This window comes from Puma concolor, chromosome B2, assembly GCF_028749965.1.
Source record: "Puma concolor isolate L17-30 chromosome B2, mPumCon1.1.hap2, whole genome shotgun sequence".
Classification (NCBI taxonomy): Eukaryota; Metazoa; Chordata; class Mammalia; order Carnivora; family Felidae; genus Puma; species Puma concolor.
Window position 1 is genome coordinate 82,447,569 of NC_141671.1, and position 26,394 is coordinate 82,473,962.

General features: G+C 41.1%; 1 protein-coding gene across 6 annotated transcripts in view; it reads right to left on the minus strand.

Annotated features, from left to right (window-relative positions):
- The window catches only part of BACH2 (BACH transcriptional regulator 2), a 356,529-nt gene extending 330,236 nt beyond the window's left edge, over positions 1-26,293 (minus strand). For 3 of the 6 annotated variants that reach the window (XM_086707425.1, XM_086707428.1, XM_086707423.1), the window contains exon 1: positions 26,154-26,287. The gene's annotated coding sequence lies outside the window, so the exon portion shown is untranslated. Of the gene's footprint in view, positions 1-26,153 lie in introns of all 6 variants that reach the window. The other 3 variants (XM_086707426.1, XM_086707429.1, XM_086707424.1) reach the window with 2 other exon arrangements.
- Between the last annotated feature and the right edge of the window lie 101 nt (positions 26,294-26,394).

The window sequence follows — 26,394 nt, forward strand, 5'->3', positions numbered from 1 at the left end:
AGGAAAGCAGGCATCTCTGAAAGTAGGGCAAAGGTGCAGACTGGGATTTCTTCTTAGAGTAAGTGGATTCTGTCAGTGATCTCTCATCTCTAAAACTCTCTGCTAAGCTCTGATCTTTTTTTTTTCTCTGAGAGCTCTCAGTCACTCCACACTTTAACGTCTAGACCAGCAATATCAAATAGAAATATAATGTGAGCCACATGTGTAATTAAAAATGTTCTAGGAGCCACATTTTTTTAAAAAAAGTAAAAATAAACATGGAAAATTAATAGTATTTTTACTTAACCTTATATATACAAAATACTATAATTTCAACATGCAACCAATGTAAGAAATTATTAGAACACAACGTTAATTTGGACTAGCCACATTTCAAATTCAAAAGCCACATGTAACTAGTGACTGCCATATTGGACAGCACGGGCTGGACTCTAGACTAGAATATATGATTTTGAACCATTCTGAGAAAACCTAAGATGAGGTAAACCCTATAGAGATATGTAATACTCTTCCTAAACCTTGCTCCTAAAAATTGAAGAACATACTTTAAACAATTGTATTTTAAGCTATTAAGTTCAACATCAATCCATATTTACTCAATATTTAAAATGGTGATCTAATAATCTAAAATTCAGTAAGGTGCTATGATGGTTAAAAATAAATTTATAAATTAAAAGAATTTTGGACACTGGGACTGTCTTATTCATAGCACTCAGCCCAGAGCTTTGCACAGAGGAAGAGCTCAGTATATATTCACAGTGAATGAATAAATGAACAAAACAGACAAGCAAGCAAGCTGGGAGAAAAAAGCCCAGCCTTCCATCTCACAGCCAGTTACAAATATGGTACAGTATGGTGATGTTTGTTCACATTTATTTGTGGATTAAGAAATCAAAGCTTGAAGAATCTCACCAAGGTGGAATTTAGATTTATTTCAACAGCCAGTCCTATAAAATGAGGGGAAACCCTGGTGAACAAAAATTAAAACATAACTGTAATGCACAAAAGTTATTAAAATGTCTACAGTGCATGGGGCGCCTGGGTGGCTCAGTCAGTTAAGCATCAGACTTCGGCTCAGGTCATGATCTCACAGTTTGTGAGTTCAAGCCCTACATCAGCTCTGTGCTGACAGCTCAGAGCCTGGAGCCTGCTTTGGATTCTGTGTCCCCCTCTCTGTCTGCCCCTCCCCTGCTCACTCTCTGTCTATCTGTCTATCTCTGTCTCTCAAAAATAAATAAAAATGTTTAAAAAAATGTTTAAAAATGTCTATAGTGCTTTATCATTTTGTAAAGCCATTTGTCATATATTATCTAGATAACATATATACACCAAATATTACCTAATCCAACTATCAAAATATAGTTTCCTTTTCCTATATGCCAAAAGAAAATAGATGGGGAAATATGTGCTTAAACCAAATAACTCTTGGTTACAGGGCCTTAAAGAACATTTTTGATTCATGAGATCATGTTTTCCCATTCATTTTTGCCATACACTGTGGCATACTTTATATCTGATTGTAAGTCATTTATGAACCTCTTTATTTTGGAATTTTATAACTATCATGTTAAGTATTCATTTCACTATGGACATCAAAAGAGTAAGTGACTAATTACATTAAGGGGAAAAGATGAAATGAATCATGGATTCCACCTGAACTGTAGCAGTTAAAAGGGTAAGTAGCAACATATTTAAGGAAAAAAGAGATAAGCTTAAGTTAGTCATGGTCGTTTGAAATAAAAAAGGTAAAAGCAGGGGTGCCTGAGTGGCTCAGTCAGTTAAGCATCTGACTCTTGATCTTGGCTCAGGCCATGATCTCATGGTTCGTGAGTTCAAGCCCCATGTCAGGCCTTGCACTAACAGTGTGGAGCCTTCTTGGGATTCTCCCATTCTTCCTCTCTCTCTGCTCTTCCCCACTCATGCTTGCACTCTCTCTCTCTCAAAAATAAATAAGTATTTTTTTTTTTAATTTTTTTTTTCAACGTTTATTTATTTTTGAGACAGAGAGAGACAGAGCATGAACAGGGGAGGGGCAGAGAGAGAGGGAGACACAGAATCGGAAGCAGGCTCCAGGCTCTGAGCCATCAGCCCAGAACCTGACGCGGGGCTCGAACTCACAGACGGTGAGATCGTGACCTGGCTGAAGTCAGACGCTTAACCGACTGCGCCACCCAGGCGCCCCATAAATAAGTATTTTTTAAAAAGGTAAAAGTATTTTACTTGCCTGATCTCAGATCTAGATTCTTGAAGACAAGAGGTACCGTGGAGAATCACTATAAGATATTCAGACTTTGGAGGTTCCCATAAGGTCAAAATATGGAATACAATACAAGCAAAAAGTAGGCTAAGTATAAAATCAAAGAATTATAAGATAGTTTTATTATTTAAATGTTTCTTTTGAATATTCTTTTATTTATTTATTTATTTATTTATTTATTTATTTATTTATTTATTTATTTATTTTGAGAGAGCAAGTGAGCGAGCATGTACGAGGGGAAGGGGCAGAGAGAGATGGAGAGAGAGAATCTCAAGCAGGCTCCATGCTCAGCACTGAGCCCAAGGCAGACCTCGATCTCACAACCGTGAGATCATGACCTGAGCTGAAATCAAGAGTCAGATGCTTAACCGACTGAGCCACACAGGCGCCCCCTTGAGTATTCTTAACAGGTATTCAGAACCTTAACCTAGTGGAAATCTTAATAAATATAGGGGGAAAAAAACTTGAAGAAATTAACAGAATTTTAAAGCAAGAATCTAGTCCTATATATTAAAAAGAAAAAACAGTTCATTGTTATAAGCTGCCCCAAAACATAAGCAACATAACTCTCTCCTTAGTAGAAAAATGGACAAATCTACTTCAAACTAATTCAGCAACAAATACTTGTTTGAATTTATACACATACAAATACTTAGGCATTTTATTTTTTAAACATTTAAAAAATCAAGATATAATCGACTTATAACATTAGTTTCAGGTATATGACATAGTGGTTTGATATTTGTATATATTGTGAAATGATTACAACAAGTTTAGTTAATATCTGTCACCACACAGTTACAAATTTAGTTTTTCTTGTGATGAGAAGTTTTAGGATCTACTCTCTTCACAACGTTCAAACATACATTACAGTTATTACTAATTACAATCAGGCATTTAAATTAATAATGTTACATATAAACTGGTACTTTTTAGTTGAGCAGGCAATTAAATCACTGAATCTTAAGAATTATGAAGAGAGGTGTTAGCAACATTTAGCTCAGTGCCTCTCATACTTTAATGTGTATGTGACACAGATTGTGATTTAGTAGGCACGGGGTGGGTGTAAGACTCTGCATTCTAACAAGCTCCAAGTGATGCTGATGCTGCTGGTCCAGACACCACGTGTTGGGTAGCCAGCCTCTAGTGAAGCCTACAGAAGGTCCCCCAGACTCTGCTGCTTGGGCGTCTCTGGTAACTAGAAACTAACTTCAGGAATCAGACTTGTGCAGAGAGCAGCAAAGAAATCTGCTTCCTCTCCTAATGATGAAAGACATCCATTCTCTCCGTACATCTCTTTTCCATGTTAAACATCCCCACTTCCTCGGCCACTGTTAGAACTGAACACTTTCTGAATCTGTAAACATCTTGATCACAGAGGACCCTCCCGCTGTGGTCAACATCTTTCTCAAAATAGTCCCTTGGGACCAGGCATAGTATTCCATGGGACAACCAGACCTAAGAACAGTTGAGCAGGACCACCGGATTGCCCAATCTAAATAGGACAGCTCTCAGGGCGCCTGGGTGACTCCATCAGTTGAGCATCCAGCTTTGGCTCAGGTCATGATCTCGAGGTCCGTGAGTTTGAGCCCTGCATCAGGCTCTGTGCTGAAGCTCAGAGCCTGGAGCCTGCTTTGGATTCTGTGTCTCCCCCTCCAACCTGTCATGCTTGCCCTCTCTCTCCCTCTCTCTCTCTCAAAAATGAATAAAACATTAAAAAAATAAAAATAAATAGGACAGCTCTCTTAATGTGGTTCCAAGGTGATGTCATCTTCTGTTAGGAACCAAAGAACCATACTGCACTGGTGGCTTGCAATCTTGTGGAGAAGCAGGTACCAAGCAGGTGTACAAATTCTGTACTTGAACAACTTATTCTTTTTAACCCAAATGTAGGAATTTGCATTTATTCCTGTTAAATGTCATTCTCTGAGGTAATTTTAAAATAACAGACCAAATAAGAAATATTTTCAGAAAATAACAACTCACAGCACTATCAACAATAGCCAACTATGGAAAGAGCCCAAATGTCCATTGATGGATGAATGGATAAAGAAGATGTGGTATATATATACAATGGAGTATTACTCAGCAGTCAAAAAGAATGAAATCTTGCCATCTGCAACAATGTGGATGGAACTAGAGGGTATTATGCTAAGCGAAATTAGTCAGAGAAAGACAAATATCATATGACTTCACTCAATATGAAGGCTTTAAGACACAGAACAGATGAACACAAGGGAAGGGAAGCAAAAATAATATAAAAACAGGGAGGGGGACAAAACAGAAGAGACTCATAAATATGGAGAACAAACAGAGGGTTGCTGGAGGGGTTGTGGGAGGGGGGATGGGCTAAATGGGTAAGGGGCTTTAAGGAATCTACTCCCGAAATCATTGTTGCACTATATGCTAATTAATTTGGATGGAAATTAAAAAAAAAAAAAGAAATTAATAACTCACAAAATTCTTTTAACAATGAACTAATATGTCATACATATACACATATGCAAAAAACACAGTTAAAAATACCAATTATAAAAAAGAACATCCTTGGGTCCACTATTCATTTTGGAAACTAAAACGTTTCCAGGCTCTTGGAAGCCCCTAATGAGCCCTTCCCCATCATGTCCCACTCCATCACCTCTGGAGGGCTATATTGATTTTTTTTGTGACAATCATTCCCTTAATTTTCTTCATAGTTTTATCTTCTATAAATGCATCCCTAAATGATGTATTTAGCTTTACATGCTTTTGAACTTTACAAAAATCGAATCATACTGTATATATTCTTCTGTGACTTGCTTATTTTATTCAATGTTACATTTGTAAAACTCATCCACATTGATGCATTTTTTATTTGTTTAACAAACATAGAGAACTTATGACATGCCAATCATTCTCCTGAGCATGTCACAAATATTAACTCATTTAATCCTAACAACCCTATCAGATAGACACTATCATTTTCCTCAATGTGAAGAAAAGGAGGCTGGGGTTAAGATCTTTCCCAAGATCACAAAATCTTAAGTGTCCAAACCTGCTTTTGAATCCAGGCAGAATTCTTGACTTGAGCCATCAAGAAAAGCCTCTGTACACCCTCTCCTCTATGTGGTGTTATTAGCTCGTTTCTCACTGTCAAATAGTATCCCAGTACATAAACATAGTGAAATGTATTGATTCAATCTGATGTTGATGGGAATTTGGGTTGTTTCCAGTTTTGCTTTTATCAACAACGCTTCTTTTAATATTCTTGTCTTGTGTTTCTTAAAGCACATGATTAAGCATTTTTCCTAGATATATACCTAGTACCAAGACTGCTAGGTTATAAGTTATTAGCAGGCTGAGCTGGTTGGGTAAAAAACTGTTTTCCAATGTAATTGTATCAAGTTATACTCCTACCAGCTATATACAAGATCTTCCATTCATCCATAGCCTTGTCGACACATAGTACTGTCAGATTTTTAAACTTCTGCCAATCCAAAGAATGTGTGTGGTATGTTATTATGATTTTAATTTGCATGTGTTCAATTATTAAACTAACCATCTGGGTTTCTTTTGCCAAATGCTTAAGCATATAAATGTACAGTATTTTATTTTTTAAATTGGGTTATCTGGGTTTTTCTTATTGATTCATATGTGTTCTTTACATATGCTGGACCAGTACCATATACATGTGCCACAAATAGCATCAACTTCTTTGAACTTATTTTTTCACTCTTCATTTTTTAAAATTTAGGTATAATTGACATACATTATATTAGTTTCAGGTGAACTCAATCATCACCATGATGAGTGCAGTCCCTATCTGTCACAGAAGAACATTGCTACAGTATTATTGACTTCATTCTCTATGTTGTACTTTTCATCTCCATGACTTATTTATTTTATAACCGGAAGCTTGTACCTCTTATTGCCCTTCAGCTATTTCACAGCTGAAATATTGTCTTCGAGTTCCTTCACCAATATCGTATAGTTTTCAGAATATAGGTCTTTTACCTCCTTGATTAAATTTATTCCTAAGTATTTTACTCTTTTTGGTGCAACTGTTATGGATAGTTTTCTTAATTTCCCTTTCTCCTACCTTGTTATCATTGTGTAGAAACACAACACCTTTCTGTACATTTCTGTACCTGCAACTTACTGAACTCATTTATTCTATCTAATAGTGTATTTTTTGGTGGAGTCTTTAGTATTTTCTATATATAGTGTCATAGCATTTGCAATAATGACAGTTTTACTTCTTCCTTACCAATCTGGATACCTTTTATTTCTTCTTCTTTTGTCTGACTGTTGCAGCTAGGACTTACAGTACTATGTTAAATAAAAGTCATGAGAATAGGCATCGTTGTCTTGGTCTTGATCTTAGAGGAAAAACTTTCAGTTTTTCTCCATGAAATATGCTGTTAGCTGTAGATTTTTCATGTATCACCTTTACTCTGTTGAAGTATGCTCCCTCTAAGCCGATTTTATTAAGAGGTTTTTTTTTTTTTTATCATGAATGGATGGTGAATTTAGTCAAATGCTTTTTCTGCATCTTCTGAGATGATCACATGGTTTTTAGCCTTCCTCTTGTTAACGTTGACTAGTATGTGAATAATTAACCACCTCTGCATCCCGGTAATAAATCCCACTTGATCATGGTGAGTGATCCTTTTAGTGTGTAGTTGAATTCAATTTGTCAATGTTTGTTGAGGATTTTTGCATCTATGTCTATCAGGGATATTAACCTGTAATTTTGCTTTTTTTATTATGTCTTTTGTTTTGGTCATTAGGGTAATCTGGATGTTTTCCTTGTAGAATCAATCTGGAAGGTTTCCTTCCTCTTCTATTATTTGGAAGAGTTTGAGAAGAAAAGACATTAACTCTTCTTTAAATGTTTGGTAGAATTCACCTGTGAAGGCATCTGATCCTGGACTTTCATTTGTTGGGAGTTTTTTTTTTTTTTTAAATACCAGTTCAATTTTCTTACTAGTAATTGGCCTGTTCATATTTTCTATTTCTTCCTTTTTCAGTTTTGGAAGATTACATGTTTCCAGGTATTTATCCATTTCTTTCAGGTTGTCCAATTTGTTGGCATATAATTTCTTAGAGTATTCTCTCATAATTTTTTATATTTCTGTGGTGTCAGTTATTATTTTTCCTCCTTCATTTCTGATTTTACTTATTTGAGTCCTCTCTCTCTTTTTCTTGATGAGTCTAAGGGTTTATCAATTTTGCTTATCTTTTCACAGAAGCAGCTCTTAGTTTCATTTATCTTTCTTATTTATTTATTTTTTTTAGTTTCTTTTTCATTTATTTCTGCTCTGATCTTTATTATTTCCTTCCTTCTACTAATCTTGGGCTTCGTTCACTCTTTTTCCAGTTCCTTCAGTTATAAAGTTAGATTGCTCATTTGGTATTTTTCTTATTTCCTGAAGTAGGCCTGTATCACTACAAACTTCCCTCTTAGAACCGCTTTTCCTGCATCCCAAAGATTTTGGATGTTGTGTTTCCATTTGTCTATATGTATTTTTTTAATTTCCTCTTTGATTTCTTCATTGATCCATTTGTTGTTAAGTAGCATGTCGTTTAGTCTCCCCTGTTTGTGTTTTTTTCCAGATTATTTCTTGTAATTGATTTCTAGTTTTATACCATTGCGGTCAGAAAAGATGCTTGATATGACTTCAGTCTTCTTAAATTTGCTGAGACTTGTCTCGTGCCTAACATGTAGTCTATCTTGGAGAATGTTCCATGTGCATTTGTATGTGTATTCTGTTTTTGGATAGAATGTTCTGTATGTATCTGTTAAGTCCATCTAATGTGTTGTTCAAAGCCATTGTTTCTTTGTCAATTTTCTGTCTGAATGAACTATCCATTGATGATGGTCTATTTATTCAGGTGTTAAAATCCCGTTATTGTATTACTGTCAATTTTTTCTTTTATGTCTTTCAATATCTACTTTATGTATTTAGGTGCTTCTTTGTCGGGTGCATAAGTTATTTACAATTGTTATATCTGCTTGTTGGATGGATCCCTTTACCATTATGCAATGCCCTTCTTTGTCTCTTGCTACAGTTTTTGTTTAAAAGTCCTTTTGTCTGTACTGCTACCTTGGCTTTTTTCTTTTTCTTCCATTTGCATGGAATATCTTTTCCATTCCTTTACTTTCAGTTTGCCTTTAGGTCTTGTTTTTTTGTTTTTTGTTTTTTTGTTTTGTTTTTTATCTGTTCAGTTATCCTATGTCTTTTGATTGGAGCATTTAGGCCACTTACATTTAAAGTAAATACTGATAGGTATGTATTTACTGCCATTTTGTTCAGTTTTCTGGTTGTTTTTGTTTCTTTCTTTTCTCTTCTTTTTTGAGAGAAAGAGAGAGCGTGTATGTGAGCAGGGGGAAGGGGCAGAGGGAGAAAGAGAGTGAATCTTAAGCAGGCTCCATGCCCAGTGTGGAGCTTGATAAAGGGCTCAATTTCACAATCATGAGATCATGACCTGAGCTGAAATCAAGAGTCGGATGCTTAACCAACTGAACCGCCCAGGCTTCCTATGTTTCTTTCTTCTTCTCTTGCTCTTTCCTTGTGTTTGATGGCCTCCTTTAGTGTTATGCTTGGATTCCCTTTTCTTTATTCTTTGTGTATCTATTATAGGTTTCTGATTCATGGTTACCATTGGGTTCATACATAACATCCTATGTGTATAGCAGTCTATATTATGTTGATGACTATTTAAGTGCATTCTAAAAGCACTAAATTTTTATTCCCCCTCCAGGTTATGTATATGATGTCATATTTTACATCTTTTTAATTTGTGTATCCCTTGACTAATGTTTGTAGATATAATTGATTTTACTTTTATGTTTTAATCTCCATACTGACTTTATAAGTGATTAATCTACTACCTTTACTATATGTTTCCTTTCACCAGTCAAATGCATAATTTCCTTTCACCTTTCATAATTTTCTTACTTCCAGTTATGGCCTTTTTTCCCTCACTTAATGAATTCCCTTTAACATTTCTCGTCAGACTGGTGTGGTGGTGATGAACTCTTTTAGCTTTTGTCTGGGAAACTATCTCTCCTTCAATTCTGAATGATAACCTTACCAAGTAGAGTATTTTTGGTTGTAGGTTTTTTCCTTTCAGCACTTTGACAATATAATGCCACTCCCTTCTGGCCTGCAAAGTATCTGTGGAAAAACCAGCTGAGAGCCTTTTAGGGTTTCTCTTGTATATAAATTTCTTTTCTCTTGCTGCTTTTAAGATTCTCTCCTTATCATTACTTCTTGCCATTTTAATTATGTGTCTTGGGGTGGACCTCCTTCAATTCATCTCGTTAGGGAATCTCTGTGCTTCCTGGACCTAGATGTCTGTTTCCTTCCCCAGATTAGGGAAGTTTTCAGCTATTATTTGTTCAAATAAATTTTCTGTCCCCTTCCTTTCTCTTCTCCTTCTAGAATCCCTATAATGTGAATGTTATTGCACTTGATGATGTCACAGAGTTCCCTTAACCTATTCTCATTTTTTATTTTTCTTTTTGCTGTTCATCTTAGTTGCTTCCCACCACCCTGTCTTCCAGACCACTGATCTGTTCTTCTGCATCCTCTAATCTGTTCTTAAGTCCCTCTGAAGAAATTTTTCATTTCAGTTATTGAATTCTTCAGCTCCAATTGGCTCTTTTCTATATTTTCTATGTCTTTGTTGAAGTTCTGGGTTCATCCACTCTTTTCTCAAGTCCAGTGAATATCTATATGGTGATTACTTTAAACTTTTTATGAGGCACATTGCTTATCTGTATTTCACTTAGCTCTTTTATTGTGACTTTGACTTTTTTCCTTTGGGACACATTCCTTTGTCTCTTAATTTTGTCTCTGTTTGTTTCTATGTATTAGGTGGGTCAGCTCTGTCTCCTGGTCTTGAAAGTAGTGGCCTTGTGTAGAAGGTCTTGTGGTGCCCTGTAGCACAACTCCTGCCCCCGTCACCAGAACCAGGTGCTCTAAAAGTGTTCCCTTTGTGGGCTGCATGTTCCCTCGTGTTGTGGCTGAGCTGCAATTGCTTTCAGACTAGCTGGCTGCAATGACTTGCTTTGCCTACTCTTGGTACACTAGAGTTTTCTCCCTGTCTGTTGAGAGGTTCAGCTGTGGTTGCTGTTGGCTCTTTGGTCAGCGAAGCCAGCACTCAACCTAACTGTCTGCAATTAAACTCTCTGCCACAGCTACAGGCAGGGTTTGCTCCCTGTGTGGCCAGCTAAGAGGCCTGGTTGCAGGAACTATGGACCTGCTGGTGCGTGGGGTTATCTCTCCCCATCCTAGGGCAGGAGTCAGTCCCAGCCAAGGCTGCCTACTAGGTGTGGTGATGCTGTAGCCACCTTGGAGGGATGCTTGACGAAGCAGCTGTGGTGAGTGGGGCAGGTCTGCAGGAGAATGCCGGGCTAGGGCTCATGGTGCTACAGGTTTGATGGACAGTGTTAGAACGGATTGGCTCCTGCAAGTCAGTCTAGTCATCTAGGTTGAAAAGGGGCAGGAAAAATGATGCCTGCTACTGCTTTTGTTTCCAGAGAAATCTCCTACAGATCCCTGTACCTCCAGCACACATTTTGAGATTAGTCAATAAACCTCCTACAGGTATGTCCCTGGCACTTTCAAACTGCTATTTCTGTACTGTGTCTCAGGCTGAGTTATTTAACGTGCTGGCTCTTGAAGGGCAGGGACTTAGTTTCCCATCACACTCCAGTTCTTCCAGAGTTAATTAAGTCTGCTGGTTTTCAAAGCCAGATGTTAGGGGATTTATCTTTCCAGTGCGGGTCCCCAGGGTCAGGGGTGGCCAGTGTGGAGTTTGATCCCCCTTGTTTTCCCTTCTCTATGGGAAAATGTGTTCTGTTTGTAGTTTGGTTCCTAACCACACTTCTACCCCTCCTACTCTTTCTGATGTGGCCTCCTGTCAACAGTTAGTTGAGGAAGATACATTCCGCCAGTCTTCAGGTCGTTTTCAGAGTTAGTTGCATAATGTAGTTGTTGCCTTGATGTGACTGTGAGACAAGGTAAGCTTGGGATCCTATTCTCACACCTTTCTCAAAAGGTCTGGGTTCATGTTTTAGTGAACAGAGCTGTATTCATTTTTTTTTTTCAAACAATAAAAAGGAAGGACTTCTCACACATTTTAAACTTTATGTGCTACCATATGAGAATTTTGAATGTCTGCACTTAGAATCCTTCATATACGTCCATTCATTACATCTTAAGAATGGTCAAGAAAGGGACATCATGCTGACAATGATCAACAATAAAGCTGATGAACCTGACATCTATAAAATTGTGAAGGTACCAACTGGAGAAATAAAAAAAAAAAATCCCAGAAAATCCCAAAATACTTTAGGGACATATACAGATCCAACTCCTCCTTTTAAAGCTTCCCAGTCCTCCAATCCTCACTCTTTTCTCCCAATGTCTGCCATACTTACCTCGACTCTTCATTCTGGCCCTTGGTCACATACCGCCATGCACTATACTTCAAATGCTTCGTGTTTACATGTGTCCTCTCCAAAACAACTTCTCTATAGACAGGGAACATATTTTATACTGGTATTGCGTCCCACACACCATATCCTGTGCCTAACAGAGTTCTCCACAAAGAGCAAATCCTCCATAAGTACTGATTTGTCCAAGAAGTAATTTTAGGATAAATTTTTAAAAACCTGGGTCAACAAAGATAACTCATACATTAGGAAACTGTACAAAATAAAGACATAAATTGTTCAAGGGGGCATTTAACTGAAGTTCAATGTAGAAGAAACATTGGTGAAAAAGAGATCTGAAATGGGAGGGTGGGAACAGGTTATAAGGGGCTTTAAATGTTCTACCGAGGAGTTTAGACTTCTGTAGGCTGCAAGAAGCCACAGCTGATTTTTAACGAGGGAGAGTCAACGAGTCCATTCATTCATTCATTCAACAAATATATATGTATTGAACACCTTGAGTGCCAAACACTTTGCCAGGCACTGGGAATACCACAGTGACCACAGGAGACAATAACCCCTGAGCTTATGTCACAGTGAGGGAGAGAGATAATACGCAAGCAAGCAACACATATAGGATGTCAGAAGGTGATAAAATCTTTGAAAAAAGGGGCACCTGGGTGGCTCGGTCAGTTAAGCGTCTGACTTCAGCTCAGGTCATGATCTCACAGTTCATGAGTTTAAGCCCCGCATCAGGCTGTGCTGACAGCCTGGAGCCTGCTTCGGATTCTGTGTCTCCCTCTTTCTCTGCCCCTCATCCACTCGCACTCTGTCTCTCAAAAATAAATAAACGTTAAAAAAAAAAAAAAAAAAAAGATCTTTGGGGAAAAGGAAGGAAAGGAAAGGAAAGGGGCACCTGGGAAGGAAGGTGGTCCCTGCACTCCACAGGGCAACAGGGAAGGCTTCCCTCAGGGAGTGGGAGAGAGCCCTGAGGCTGCAGGGGGAGACCTACTCCTTACTGTGTGTACCATAGGCTCTCCTGCCTGTTCCCACAGTCCCACAGACCTACTCAGGCTGTACAAGCATTTTAGTGGCCAGAAGGCAATTCAAAGATTCCAGTCCTCTTTCACACTCTGGGTTCTGGGCCTCTTCCTCCCCTCATTCTCTTGGCTACCCCACCCCATCCAGATGGATTTCTGATGCTGTCAGGATTCTCCAATTTAAGGCTGGGTGGCACAGCCATCTCAACCTCTCATCTTCCTTTGCTGATTTCCCTGAGCCTGGCCTATCCCCAGTCTGGCTTCTGAAGCTCAGGCCGCCTTTGGAGTTTTCTTTGGTTCCTCAGAGTCCAGCCTCCTCCCCAGGAGGTGCTCTCAGTCGCAGGTAGAAAGCCGGTTCTGGCTCCCCTTCTGATTTCCTTCCCACCTGAACATCCCCTCCCAGAAACAGGCTGCTGCCATGGATGGCAACAGCAGCATCCAGGCCACCGTAGGGGACTCCATGAGCCAGAGAGCAGGGTCAGGGAGCAGCATCGGGTAGGTGCATGACATGTGGGTGTACATGTAAATATGTAATCATGTATGTGTGTGTGCATGCCCGGGTGTGTCCAAGAATGGTGTGAGAAAGGGGTGTGAGCATGCAGGCAGAAGCAAATGGCATCTAGAAAAGTGGGAAGAGGTGAGTGTTCACAGAGACAAAGAAATGCAAACATTTGCCGAGAGAGAAGGAAAAAGAGTCCCAAAAGAAAACTCCACAGGGTGGCAAGGCACAAGGGTAAAAAACGTAACAGGGAGGTATTAGTATTAAAAACCCAAAATGCTGAGAAGATGGCAGGAGACAAAACAAAAAAACAAAAAAGCAAAACAAAAACAAAACCCCCCAAAACCAATCTGCCTAAAATGAAGTACGAAAAAGGTAAGACTGACACAAAATTTGAAAACAAATAAAATTCTAATTCTGTGCTTCCCTCTTAAGCATTCATTTCCCAGATCAAGGCTCTCGTAGCAAAAGTAACTAGGAAACAAATGACAGAACATTCCTAAAGATGAAGTTCAGAAGGAAACAACTGGAAATTCTAGAAATTCAGTTGCCTTCACTACAAAATGCAAAAGGGGAAGGCTCTCGGGTAAGACCGCTGTGGAACAGAGCCAAGATACGGATCCTGAATGGCCTGGCCAAACTGCAGGCAAACGAACCCAAACTAAACAGGAAAACAAGAATGTTCACATGTACAGGCGCAGGTCAAGAGGCTGCAACACAAAAACACACACTGAAACTCCCTGGGACGCTCAGGGTCTCCAGGCAGCTCCTTGACCATGGAAATGAGGCAAGGCCCTTCCTCCTGTGATAACTGTCCCTTCTCCACTCTGCTGTTTCCTCTGACTCGCATTTTCTGTTACCCTTCCTCTTGGAATCTTTTAACAATGACTCACACGGCAATAGGGCTAGTCAGCAATACCACGGCCCTCTGCAGTCGATGCTGTGTAGGAAGCAAGCAGCTCCGTGGACTGTCGTCAGTACCCGTTTTTTCCTTTCTCTGTTCAGGGAGGATTTGCTTTTCAGCCACGTTTCCCTCAAAACACAGTCCTGACAGGAGATGCTTACTACACAGATTTCTAAACGATGAACTGATCTGACTTTGGCTACTTGGTCATAACGAAACTAAAAACACTAACATGAAAAAACAATAGTGTGATCATCTCACCTACAAAAAACAACTTGATACTTGGGTGAAATCATGAGACCAGAAAAAAAAAAAAAAAAGCTCAAACTACTCAAACTAATATTTTCCAACCTTTCACTAACAGCTAGGGCTAAAACCACATGTTGTGAAGGTCTTGCACTGCGTTATTATTAGAAGTCACAATTCTATTGATACTGATGAGTCATTTGTATCGGCGGAAACCAAGAACTTCCATCAACATCATGTTACACACAGTCGCTGTGGCTTGGCTTTTTCTTTATTACTGGTCAGAGCTGCTTCAGAATGCTTACTGACTGAAAAAAAAAAAAAAAAAAAAAAGGAGGAGCACTCCTTAAGGATGTGAAAGCTTTCCTTCCCCAGCTGATCTCGTTATTCATCCTTCTCAGGATAGTTTAGGGTGACTTGATCAACTCGTGTCTACAAAAAAGGAAGTTTATTTAGAAACCTCAAAAAAGGTAACATTTCACACTTTCCGATGAAAATAAGCAGAACTGAACTCCAAAAACAAACAGTGAAACCATCTTTGAAAACACATGTCAGATTTAAAATGACCTGAGGTCAGGTTTCTTTCTTTCTTTCTTTCTTTCTTTCTTTCTTTCTTTCTTTCTTTCTTTCTTTCTTTCTTTCTCTTTTTTTCTTTCTTTCTTTCTTTCTCTTTTCTTTTTTGTATAACCTTAATAACATGCAATGGATATAAACAAACCCTGTCATCACTGAAGGGCTTGCACCACACAAAACCATGTCAGGCTAGCCACTGTGCACCCACTCCCCTACTTCCCCACTCAAGGCACATGCTCCTTACGGAGGGAGAAGTAGGTCAGGTTTCAGTTACACCAAGAAAACCTACGCTAAAGGTTTATGAAAGTTCCTTCTGGTGCTAAGGAAGAAATAACAGCATATTCCTTTTCCCCTATTCTCATCCCCTCACCCTTCTCCCCTTAAAGAGTCTCAGAAAATTAAAATGAAGTAAAAATCCATTTCCCCGAGGGATTCCCAGAAATGCCACGGTGCTTATGCAGTCTCTACAAAGGTAGAAATATGCCCAGTGTTCTGCCCTGCAACCAAAAGGCTATGATGGGCTGCTGGAAGGAGGAAACCCAGATCAGCAGTGACTACAGATCTGAAAATAGGCTGCCAGAAGCTCAAAGGCCCGGTGCTCTCCAAGGGCAGCACCAGGGCTGTGGGCAGTTTACAGTGCGGCCAGCTGAGTGCCACAAGAGCTCCATGAGTCAGCAAGCGCCTCTGGTAGGAAACTGCTGACATGCTAAATTACTCTTGCATACATAAGGTGCACACACCTACCCAGCAAAAATCAAAACAAGGTACACGCAAATTAGCAAACAGGAACCTCCCTACCCTTGCAGTTCTATTTTCTAAGGTTAGACCAAAAATATAAATAACCTATATGCCACTGCCCCAAAAGTAGTGGCAACAACCAATAATAATTAATAGCGGTAATAAACAAACAACTCACTCTCAGTGTTGTGATGTGTGGAACAGCTGCATTCAAATCTTACAAGCCAGTTAATTTTAACTGGTTTTAATTTTAACTGGATTTAACTGCTTTTCCTCCTTCTGAAAAATCAAAATAGTTGCTCTATCGACCACAAAAACTGGTAACAGACAAGCACAGTTCCTGTTTTTCAGAGGGGACTTACTTTCAAACCCACAATATCAAGATGCTTAACATAAGTGGAAATTTAAAATTTATTGTTTGATGTGGGAGACTTAAACCTGTATACTAATTCAGATCCCACAAATGTTAGAGTAATTACATCTCAGGTTTGTCCTACGCGTCTTTCATCTCTGTTCTCTCTTTTAATACAGGATCCAAAAATCTACAGGAAAACGGTTTGGAACTCAGAACACATTTTCCCATAGAGACAATGCCATGCTAGTGAGCTAGCATTCCAGGATATTCCATGAAACAGTTTCAAATGTAAAATACGAGTGAGATGTTCAATTGCAATTTAAAAAGAGAAAATAATACCATAATAATTGTTCCAAAACCAATTAAAACTTTAAAAAAAAAACCCTCTTGACTGACTGTGTTTGAGGAAGCATCTAATTAGAGGAAGATAAGGGACAGTCTTCTAAATAAGACTTTTGGTCTTCATCTTGTCTCACTCTGGTTCTTTCAACATGGTTTAAAAGATTAATTTCACTTTGAAATGCATGGCATTCTCTTACTTTGGCATAATGTATCATTAGAAAAATCTTTATGTTTATCAGTTGTGAGCACTGATTTTTTTTTTTCTTCAAAAGAAATGATCAAGAGTTGGAAGAGGAAAAAAAGAAGGGAAAATGGCTATAAGAAGGGGATACTAGTGAGTGAGGAACAGAAAGAAATGGAGTCAGGGAGAAAAGCGGGCATGGTGGCATAACTAAACTAGGGAGACAGAGGAAAGGTAGGAATTGGGTGCCCCACTAGACAGTGAAGTATTCCACCCAGCTACTCAGTGATCTGACCCACAGTGAAGGAAGGAATCCAGCAGGATAGTTCCACAGACTGGCACTAGATGGCGCCATCAACTCAACATAGCATGGTTGCTGGAGGACTTTGCCTTGGTGGTTGGGTAGTTCAGAAGGCAGTTCAGACTCCACAACTGGGTATTTAACAGGTAACAGGTCTAAACTAAGCATTGTTTCATGAGTCAATCAACTTCTCCAAACATTCAGATATAATCACCATGCTAACAGCATAGGTCATGCCAATTTTTAAATAAATTTATCAACTCAATTTTTAGTAATAAAATAGGGTGTGGAGGCAGGTGAGTGGGGTCCACTGCTTTTTTTTCCTCCTAAAATTCAACATTTAAGGACAACAGCATACTTTGAGTTCACTGCTACTGAATGACAAGAATTCCTAATTATAAACCAACTGGCTTTCTCCTGTAGTTCTGTTTAAAGGTCAAATAACATACCATCTTGCTACACAGGTTTATGTGATCAGATCCAGTGTTTGTCAAGAGGAAGGTGGTGTTCACTGACAAATGTATTAAAACATTAAAAATCATCACCTCCTTATATTTTTAATAATACAGTGGTTTTTATCCTTTAATCTGCTTATCTATATTCTCTGTCCAGGACTGGATTTATAAACACCTTCTCTTCACTCAGAGATGTCCTCCCATAACCAGGTTACAAATGTGTGAAATCTTACCATTCCCAGTGATAGAATTTTGCTTCTTTGGCTTTGTCTCCTATTAACATGCTGATGATTCAGAAACAAGTGTACTAGGTATGCTGTTATTTACACCATAGTAAAATTGTTTTCATAAAATCTCTTTCTGAGCTTTGTTTTGAAAGGGAACAAGGGGACTAGTTAAGGGCACTGGTGGCCGAACGCAGCACAGCAAAGACTGCAGAAGGATGGAATGAGGCCGGTGGAAGGAAGAACTGATCGCAAACCTTGCTTAGCTTTACAATTGCAGAAAGGATCATCATCCCTGACACTGATCTTACTAAGGAGATAATATGAAAAGTAAGGGTTAACTCTAAGTATGTCTACATTTTCCTCTTGCTGAGAGGGTAATAATATCTTTATAGTTAATTTCTTTTTTTTTTTTTCATAGTTTGACTCTTCAGGGCTCATTCATTTGCATAATATGGAATCTTGAACCCATATAGATATTCTACAAATCAATGCAAGTAATTCTTACACGAAATCAGCTGCTTTAATTTAAGCTCATCATTGTTTGCATAGAAATCTTTATGCACTCATCTGCTTGATTTTTTTAATCACTTAAAACCTCCAACAGTGACACACTAAGCATCTCCTCATTTAGCCATCTCCAAAATTTGAACTAAATACTGAAAAATAAGCACAGTACATTCATATGCTAGATCATTTTCCAAATTGAGCTTCAAATGTGTGCTTGATGTCCTAGTAGCTCCCAAGAATAATGCCTCTTGACTAAGGAAGACCAACTTAGATGTCCAGCCCAGGGCAAAGCTGAATCAGCATTCCAAACAGTGACCCTGCAAACCTGAGTAATCAAGGTCACTGCCAAACCAACTGCCTCGCTGAGTCCTTTAAAACCATTCAAATCCCCAGTTGAGAGTTGCAACATGCTAATCTGGCAAGATAATCTCTTCCTAATAATAAATTTAAAAATAAATAATAAATAAATTGGGGAGAATGAGAGCAAAGGTTACCTGCTTTTATCTGTTACTAGTAGCTAATATTTCTAATTAGGAGCTCTAATGGAATTGGTTCTGGATGAAATTCTTCCTCCTCAGTAGAATCATTTACCTATATAGGAATAGTTTTCCTTCACCTTTCCTACCCTCATTTAAAAAAATGCTAAAAACAAAGTCTTCACTTAACAAGAGGTAGAAGCTTGCACTACAGGAAAATCCTGGGGACAGGGCCATGGGATTCACGTTGTCTAGTTCTTCTTTATGTCACCACTTCTGCTCTCTGATCCCCAGTGGACACTTAGACCTGAGGAATGAAATTATTAGAAAGTGAATCATATGAAAGACAAAAGATGTATTCATTAAAGTTCACTGACACATGATTTTTTCAATTTTATCGTTCAGATAGACATCAACAAAATATCCAATATTTCAGAGTGAGTTGGCCTATATTTCTACTTCTGAGAACTGCTAGAGAGCAAAAACGAAAAGCGGGGGACGGGGGGCAGAATAGCATGGCAGTTAAGAGAACAGGCTGTAGCATCAGATACCTAGTTTCCAATCCCAGCTCTACCTCTCATTAGCTGGTTGACATCTGTGCCTCAGCTTCTAATGATCACACCCAGCTCTGGGTTGTTATAAGGATTAAATGAGTTAATATGAATAACACACATAGGAAGCTCCCAACACAGGCTAGCTATCATCCAAAGAAAAAGAGTTTTAGCATACGGTACAGTAGTTTGTTTTAAATAGATACCGTCAAAACTCCTAAATTGTGCTAAGAATGGTCTAAATAATCCTTCCTGGGCTGCAGAGGCTAGAAACCTTCTTGCTTTGGGGTAGGCAGGGGGTTCATACAGAAGCTGGGCTCACATTTTCATTGAAGATCCTTGCCTATGTCAGACACTTACCAGCCAACTGGGAGGAATGTCTGTGTAACTTCTAATCATTTGAATGTTGTCAAAATGACCCTAAATATGTTCAAAATAAAAACGCTAACTTGCATTGTTTTCCAACTATGGAAATGAACAGTATTCTTGGCAATTAATTCTGTTTTTATCAGGTTCTAAAGACACAGGTAAATAAATCAATTCTGGACTCTGTATACAGGAATCATTATTTGCCAAAATGGCCCCAAGGGTTATATCATGGTTTATGCAATACTCCAAAGGGCCAAAGATAGTAGTGAATTAATAGGATTAGGAGGCTAGGAAGAAATGACAAGCTCCAAATTTCAGATGGGCTCGGATAGGCAGCTCATTCCATAATTCCTCAAGAAGGGCTGCCCCAACTGCCCAGCCTGGTCACATTCCCCCATTACACCCACCCTGGAATGGAATACCTTTCCTTTACAGAACGTGCAGTGGGTGATCTGTTACTACCTAATTAATGTCATCTCTATGGCATTCTTCACTAGGGCAGGGACCAGAACTGGATCTGTGACCCCTTACCGCTTTCCACCAAGAGCACTATGATCACCTAACACCATGCCTGCCACATAAGAGATGTTCAGTAGATGTTTATTTATGGAATGAATGAGGCATCTATCCCTAAAGAACGGCACTTCTGAACACCTGGCCCATTTTGTTGCAACCCCAAGGTTCTAATACAGAATGGGAAGAAAATAAAAACTGCCACTAATGTGTGGATACTGGGATACTAGGGAAACTTCTAGTCTAAGCCTTCTGGGTCAGACTCATGAAAAGTCCTGAGGAAACTCCTGAAGCATCTGCAGAAAATGACAGGGGAGAGAGAAGAACAGTGCAAGACTGGAATTGGAGGACCTGGAAGTTCAAACAGATTTCTTCTGAAACTAACCTGGAGTTTGTGACACGCTAGCTGCAGACACAGGAAAAACGAAAACAATTACGAGAAGAATAGGAGGACTGGGCAGTGGAGGATTTAAATGCTTGGGGAAGGAGAAGATGAAAGCAGACACAAAGACAAGAGGGAGCTAGCAACCGAGCGCCAGTTCTCAGGGGCATCAGCGGTGTGTCCTACAGCCTTCAGGAGATGAACAAAAAAGTCAGGGAGGAAATGACCCATCTCAGAACCAAAGGACAATTTATTATCAGGCTAAGGAACAAAAGAGAAGTTAACCAGGGGAATATGCTGGAGAAATGATGATTATGAAGTCACTGGGGAAGACTGAGAGACATCTTGGCTGTAATTCCAATGACTAGAATGAACGAGTACATACGTGAAATGCTTTCAGATTGGGGAGATTTATTATTTTGGAAAAGATAGCTCAAGGAAAAACAAAGGCAAAAATCCTGCCTGATTTGTGAGGTAGTGCCACTGGTATGGCAAGGTTCAATTTCCATATTCTTTAGAAAAGAAATGGTCCTTGAAAAGGACAGAGTAGTGATTCTAAGGATACTTCCAGCTTTAGGGAGGCTAAGCAGCATGCTGATGGTTAAGATTAGGTTTTAGGTTTAGGTAGACTAACATTTTAAATTAATAAGAAAGAAAAAAAAGGGGGGGGGGGGGGAGAAAAGTAAAAGGAAAAACCCTGAACTGACAAAGAAAACTACTTTGCTATGAAATGTTGTTCCAAGCCAAAAAATAAAAAAAGGATATTCTGGGCAACCTTTCTAAATTTACAAAATGTTTAGTTCACAGCAGGTTTCACTTTGGACTTGAACAATCTGTAAATATTTACATAAAATTTAAAGATGGGCCAGGAGTAGGTCACACACTCTCACTGACAAAACAGGAGCGATTTTCTATGATTCCCAGGGTCTTGGTGCTGCTTTGCGTAATGTAGCTCTAGCTGTGCCAGAAGTTTATGCCCTTTTCCCCCAAAATGCAAATTTTTACAACCAGCCTTGGCTTCTGATCCTCCAGTGCCTCTGCTAGGGTCCTATGTCACTGGAACTTCTGTAATATCCAGTTAGTAAGAGAGGAACAGGAAGGTAGATGCAGTGTCTGCTGTATAAATGCAGGTTTTGGCAAATATGTTGCATCTGGTACTGTTCTATGTTCCTTGTCCATGAGAGTAGGAGCCATGTCCTCTGTTTAATATGGTTCCTGTGCACACCTAGTCATTGACTCAGGGCTAGACTGTACATACAGGATGGGGAATAACCTTTAGACAGTCCAGAAAACACATACAGCATTCAGGTGAAATTCTTTACAACATAAAATGAGAAAATTCCTCTTCTGCAGAATGGGCACAATGCCTACTTCTCAAGGTTGCTTTGAGGAGTCATCGAGGCAAGTACAGAGAAAGTAGTTAACACTGTTCCTGGCACATACTGAGCCTTCAATAAATCACAACTATTATTTTAGTGGGTGTTCTCAAATGTCAAATTCTCATGTAGGTCCTCAGGCATTTAATAGCCAAGTTACCCCATCTGGTCAATAACACCTAAGAAGATGACAGGTTATTCAAAAGGAATGGATTATTTACCTTCAGAGGATTGCCATGGCACCCATGATATTAAGTATGTGGCTCTTCATGTTGCATTCTCCATCAGAAAGAAAGTTATCAATCCCTGAGTGGGACTCAGTTTTGATTTCAAGTTTTGTTTTTCTTATATCTTTCAATTTTCTGGATAGCTACAGACATTTGCTTGGTGGAGACTCATAAATCATCTACTATGTGCCAGGCCTTTAGAAAATAGCCAAATACAGCAATATTAAACAATAAGAAGTTTTAGCCCATTCAGTGGCAGAAGAAAGGTTACCTAAAAGAAAGGCAGAAGAAAGGCCAGCTCTAGCTATTGCATACATCTTCATCCAGCATTTAAAAAATTTTTGAGGGGCGCTTGGGTGGCTCAGTCGGTTGAGTGTCTGACTTCGGTTCAGGTCATGATCTCGTGGTCTGTGAGTTCGAGCCCCACATCAAGTTCTGTGCTGACAGCTCAGAGCCTGGACCCTGCTTGGGATTCTGTGTCTCCCTTTCTCTCTGCTCCTCCCCCACTCAAGCTCTGTCTCTCTCTCTCTCTCTCAAAAATGAATAAACGTTAAAAAAAATTAAAGTTTTTTTTGAACTAGTATTTTAAACTTAGAGCTTCCACATAAAAATGCAGATATCCTGCTTCTCTTGGATAAACCAGGCGACATGGTAACACAAAGCCAGTATTCCCACCTATTCCTGTGTGGCAACAGTCAACAAGAGGCTAAGACAAAGTAGTGGTTGCCCTTCCCTACTATGCCCCCCCCCTCACCAGGAGAGTGAAAAATGAAAATGAAGGGCCCCGAAGTCAAGAATTATTAACAATTTCAAGATGATTAACAACAGATGATTCAACCAAGTGTGAGATCCTTCTGAGCAGGGGGGGAAGGGTACAACAGAGCACACACATGCCCACGAAGCTGGTCTTGCACCACACCCCCTCAGCAAAACAGGAAGGGTATTTATTTCTCTAAGTAATTCTGTGATTCATTCAGTAATGAAGCCAGCATTAACAACAAGCCAGCTACCATACCCCCCCCCAAACCTGAGGCACAAAAAGTAGGGGAGTGAAGCCCAGCACACTGAGCTAGAGAGCCTCTAGAATCTCTCTCCACCCTTGTTAAGCCTGGATCCATACCAGAGATACTAAGCGTGAGTTAATCCAAATAAAATTAAACTGCTCCCAACGATATAGATTGGTCTGAGCCCTATTGTTGGCATCACAGGAGCCCCGATCAACCATTCTGAGGAACAGCTCACAAGCGCTAATGAGTAAGTCCCGTTGGCTGTGCAGACAGTGGGCCCAGAAGTGAAGGGCCGGCCTAGGAGAGATTTGAACATGAACCTGACCATCTGGCTCTCCGTGACTCACTTTGATCACAAAATGAATTGCAACAAATTGAAGAGCACATGGCTAGAGTTAATTGTCTCATCTGTAATCTGAACCCACTTTTAAGCAGTTGTTATTACCCTCTATCAGGTGAAAACGTTTCCTACCATCACTGCAAAGTGCATTTCCTGATGAACTGTAATGGATCATTAAATTCCATATCTGAATAACAATACTTTGCACTTATGCAGTGCCTTTCATCCAGGGATTTCAAGGCAGTTTGCAAATAATTAAGCCCCTCATACAGCAGCCAGAGGTGAGTGACTGGAAAGAACTTGCCTGAAGATACTGAGTCAAAGGCATGATTCAATAGAAAGGGAATAAATGGCTTCTTCCCAGGCATTAGCAACACTGAAAAGTGAACTGGGGTGGGGTGGGGGTGGGGGTTTGTTCTGATGACCCCCCCTCCCTTTCTGCCTAACCCCCTCTTCTCTATGGCAGATCCTCACATGCAACCTACAAGGAACAGAAAAATAACTAACAAGGGTATTTATAATTTAGCTATGAGTTCAGACACACACATGCATGAAGAGAATGTTTTCCCATATAATCCTGGCATATACAAAATGAACTGACATTTCAATCCACCTGCAGAAGCAACAGATACCAGAGGAATTAACTCAACACACTTATGATTACCAAATGTCAAACCCAAAGCCTTCCAAAATGCAAAATGAAAATATTGCCCTGCACAAATTAGAGTGTGTTCTAACAAAAGTACTTTTTATTCCATGGTTGTGTATTCCATTTTGGGGACCCCCCCCCCACTTTGAATGACATTCAAGTTTCAGGAACAGCAAATAGGACAGAATTGGGCAATCAATGCATTCTCTAAACCAGAACACTACAAGGGAAAAACATTTCAGTCACCACAACTTTTGTGGTGAAATTATAAACTCCTGAAAAACTGAATTTATAATGGAAATGCTGACAGACCTTTCACTGGAGCAGTCTGAGTGCAACACTGTAATTTAGCAATCTCTCTTACAGACTAAAGACTAATTCTAACAAGATGTCATTTTGACTCACGTTTATTACTACCTGCAAGAATGAAAAATGCCATTTACTCGGGAGCTGCCGGAGAACCAGGGTGGGGCAATCTCACATTTTAAGCAAGACGCCCGCTGCCTTACCAAAATAGCCCTCTCCACGGAAAGAGTGGCAGCCTTTCACGCTCAGCTTCTTTCATGTCAGCCAGAGCCTTCGCAGCTCGACATGCCTTTCCTACATGTTACATTTTAATGATCTGAGAAAACCGTTATCGGAGTTAACATCTCTAATTTTACTCTAAACAGACAAAAGCAAAATATCTCATTAGGCATCATCTCCGCCAAGGTTCCCACTAGGCAGAAAAGGATTTTTATCTAAAGTAATTACCCTTTTTAGTTAAACACACGCAACAGATGAAATTTACACACAGTGCGACTACAGCACTAGACAGCAAAGGTGGAAACCAAGGAACGCCGCGTCTCGCTACCCGCGGATCCGCGGGGAGTCTGCGGCGCAGTAGGGGGTGGGGCGCCCTCGTCCTTCCCATTTCTCGGGGGCCACGGGTCGCAGCGACCACGGTCACCGGGCGCGAGAGCTGCGAGGCGCGCCTTCTCCGGCCACAGACAAAACCATCGGGACAGCGCCCACACTGGAACTTCCCCCAAGTTGTTAAACTCGCCTACACGCGAGAAGGTGCTGAGGATACTCCGCACGTCCACAACCCCCGAAGCCAGGGCTGCGCGGCCCCTTTCACGTGCATACACTCGGCCCCGCCCGCTTCCTCCCACGGTTCGAGTTCCTGCAAATTCTCGGCCAGATCGAAGTGGACGAGATGCTCACTCGAGTCCCCTCTCGCGGGCAACTGGGGTAGTCCATGAGCGCCGCCCGCCGCCCTCTCCAACGCCACTGGGCTACTAAGCACCCACCCGTGAGAGGAGTACGAAGCGATCACAGGGAGACTCGGCATGGGGAGGTGGGGAGGTGTCCCCTGGATAAACTCCTCTCCTGGGTGAAGCTTGGAAACTGAAGTGTGGGGAGGAAAAAGAGGGTGTGTGTGCGTTGCACTTTGATTTCATGTAGAATCTTGGGGAGGGGGAGGTATAAGGTTTCTGTCTCTGAAGGCACGAGCCCCTCGGTTCAAGCTCCCAGGGACGCATTCCCGTAACGCGATCACTGGATAGGAGGGATTCCACCCAGCGCGCTTCCCTTGGTCTGCGCTGCGAGTCTCCCAGCTTGCCTCTTCCCGGGACCCTAAACTTGGGCTTTGATGCCGCGCCAGTCGCGGAGGTCTCAGCTACCCAGCGGCGACTGACAGCTGAGCGCGAAGGCGCGGTGGCCGCAGTCCCCGCGGAGCAGCCCCAGGCGCGGACGCCGCCGGCAACTAGGAGGCCGCCGGGCCTGGCGCGGGGATCGCGGGCTGGGGGCCGAGAGCAGGGCCGTGGGTCTGACAGCTGCTCCGGCTTGCGCGGACGCGCGCCTCCCTCCAGCCCGCCCTCCCCACGCCTGACTTATTACCCTCTGCTCCTCCTCCCCCTGCTGTTCCAAAACACCCGTCGACGCGAGCAAAATACAATGCCGCCTCGCCTGCCGTAAACAGCCTGGCGAGAGAGCTCACATTCGCCGCGCCGCGTCCGCCGGCTCGGCTCCCACCCCCTTCCCGTTCCTAGAAAATGCCATAAAAGCGGGCAGGGCGCTCGACGGGCGGCTGCGCGCCGGGCGGCCGGGCTCCCTTCCCGCGTCGCTTCCCCACGCCTCCCCGCCTGCCCCGCGCACCCGCTCCCTCCCCCCGTTAACTTGCCCCGCCGCCCCACCCGGTGCCGGGCCCGGGACCCAGGGCCGGGGACTCACCTCGCCAGAGAACTTTGCGTCCTTTTTCGCCTCCTCTTCCCAGTGTCTTCCCAGCCTGCAGCCCCCTCCCGGGAGCTGGCGCGGTGGGCGGTTCGGGGGTCACCGAAAGCTCTCGGAGAAGACGCGCATCACATGGCAGCTCGTTCCCAGCCCCCCGAGTGTACCGGGTAGGGGGAGGGGAAGGGTCGAGGGGAGGCCGGAGAGAAAGCAAGAGCCCGGCGGCCGCGGGAACAGGCAGGCG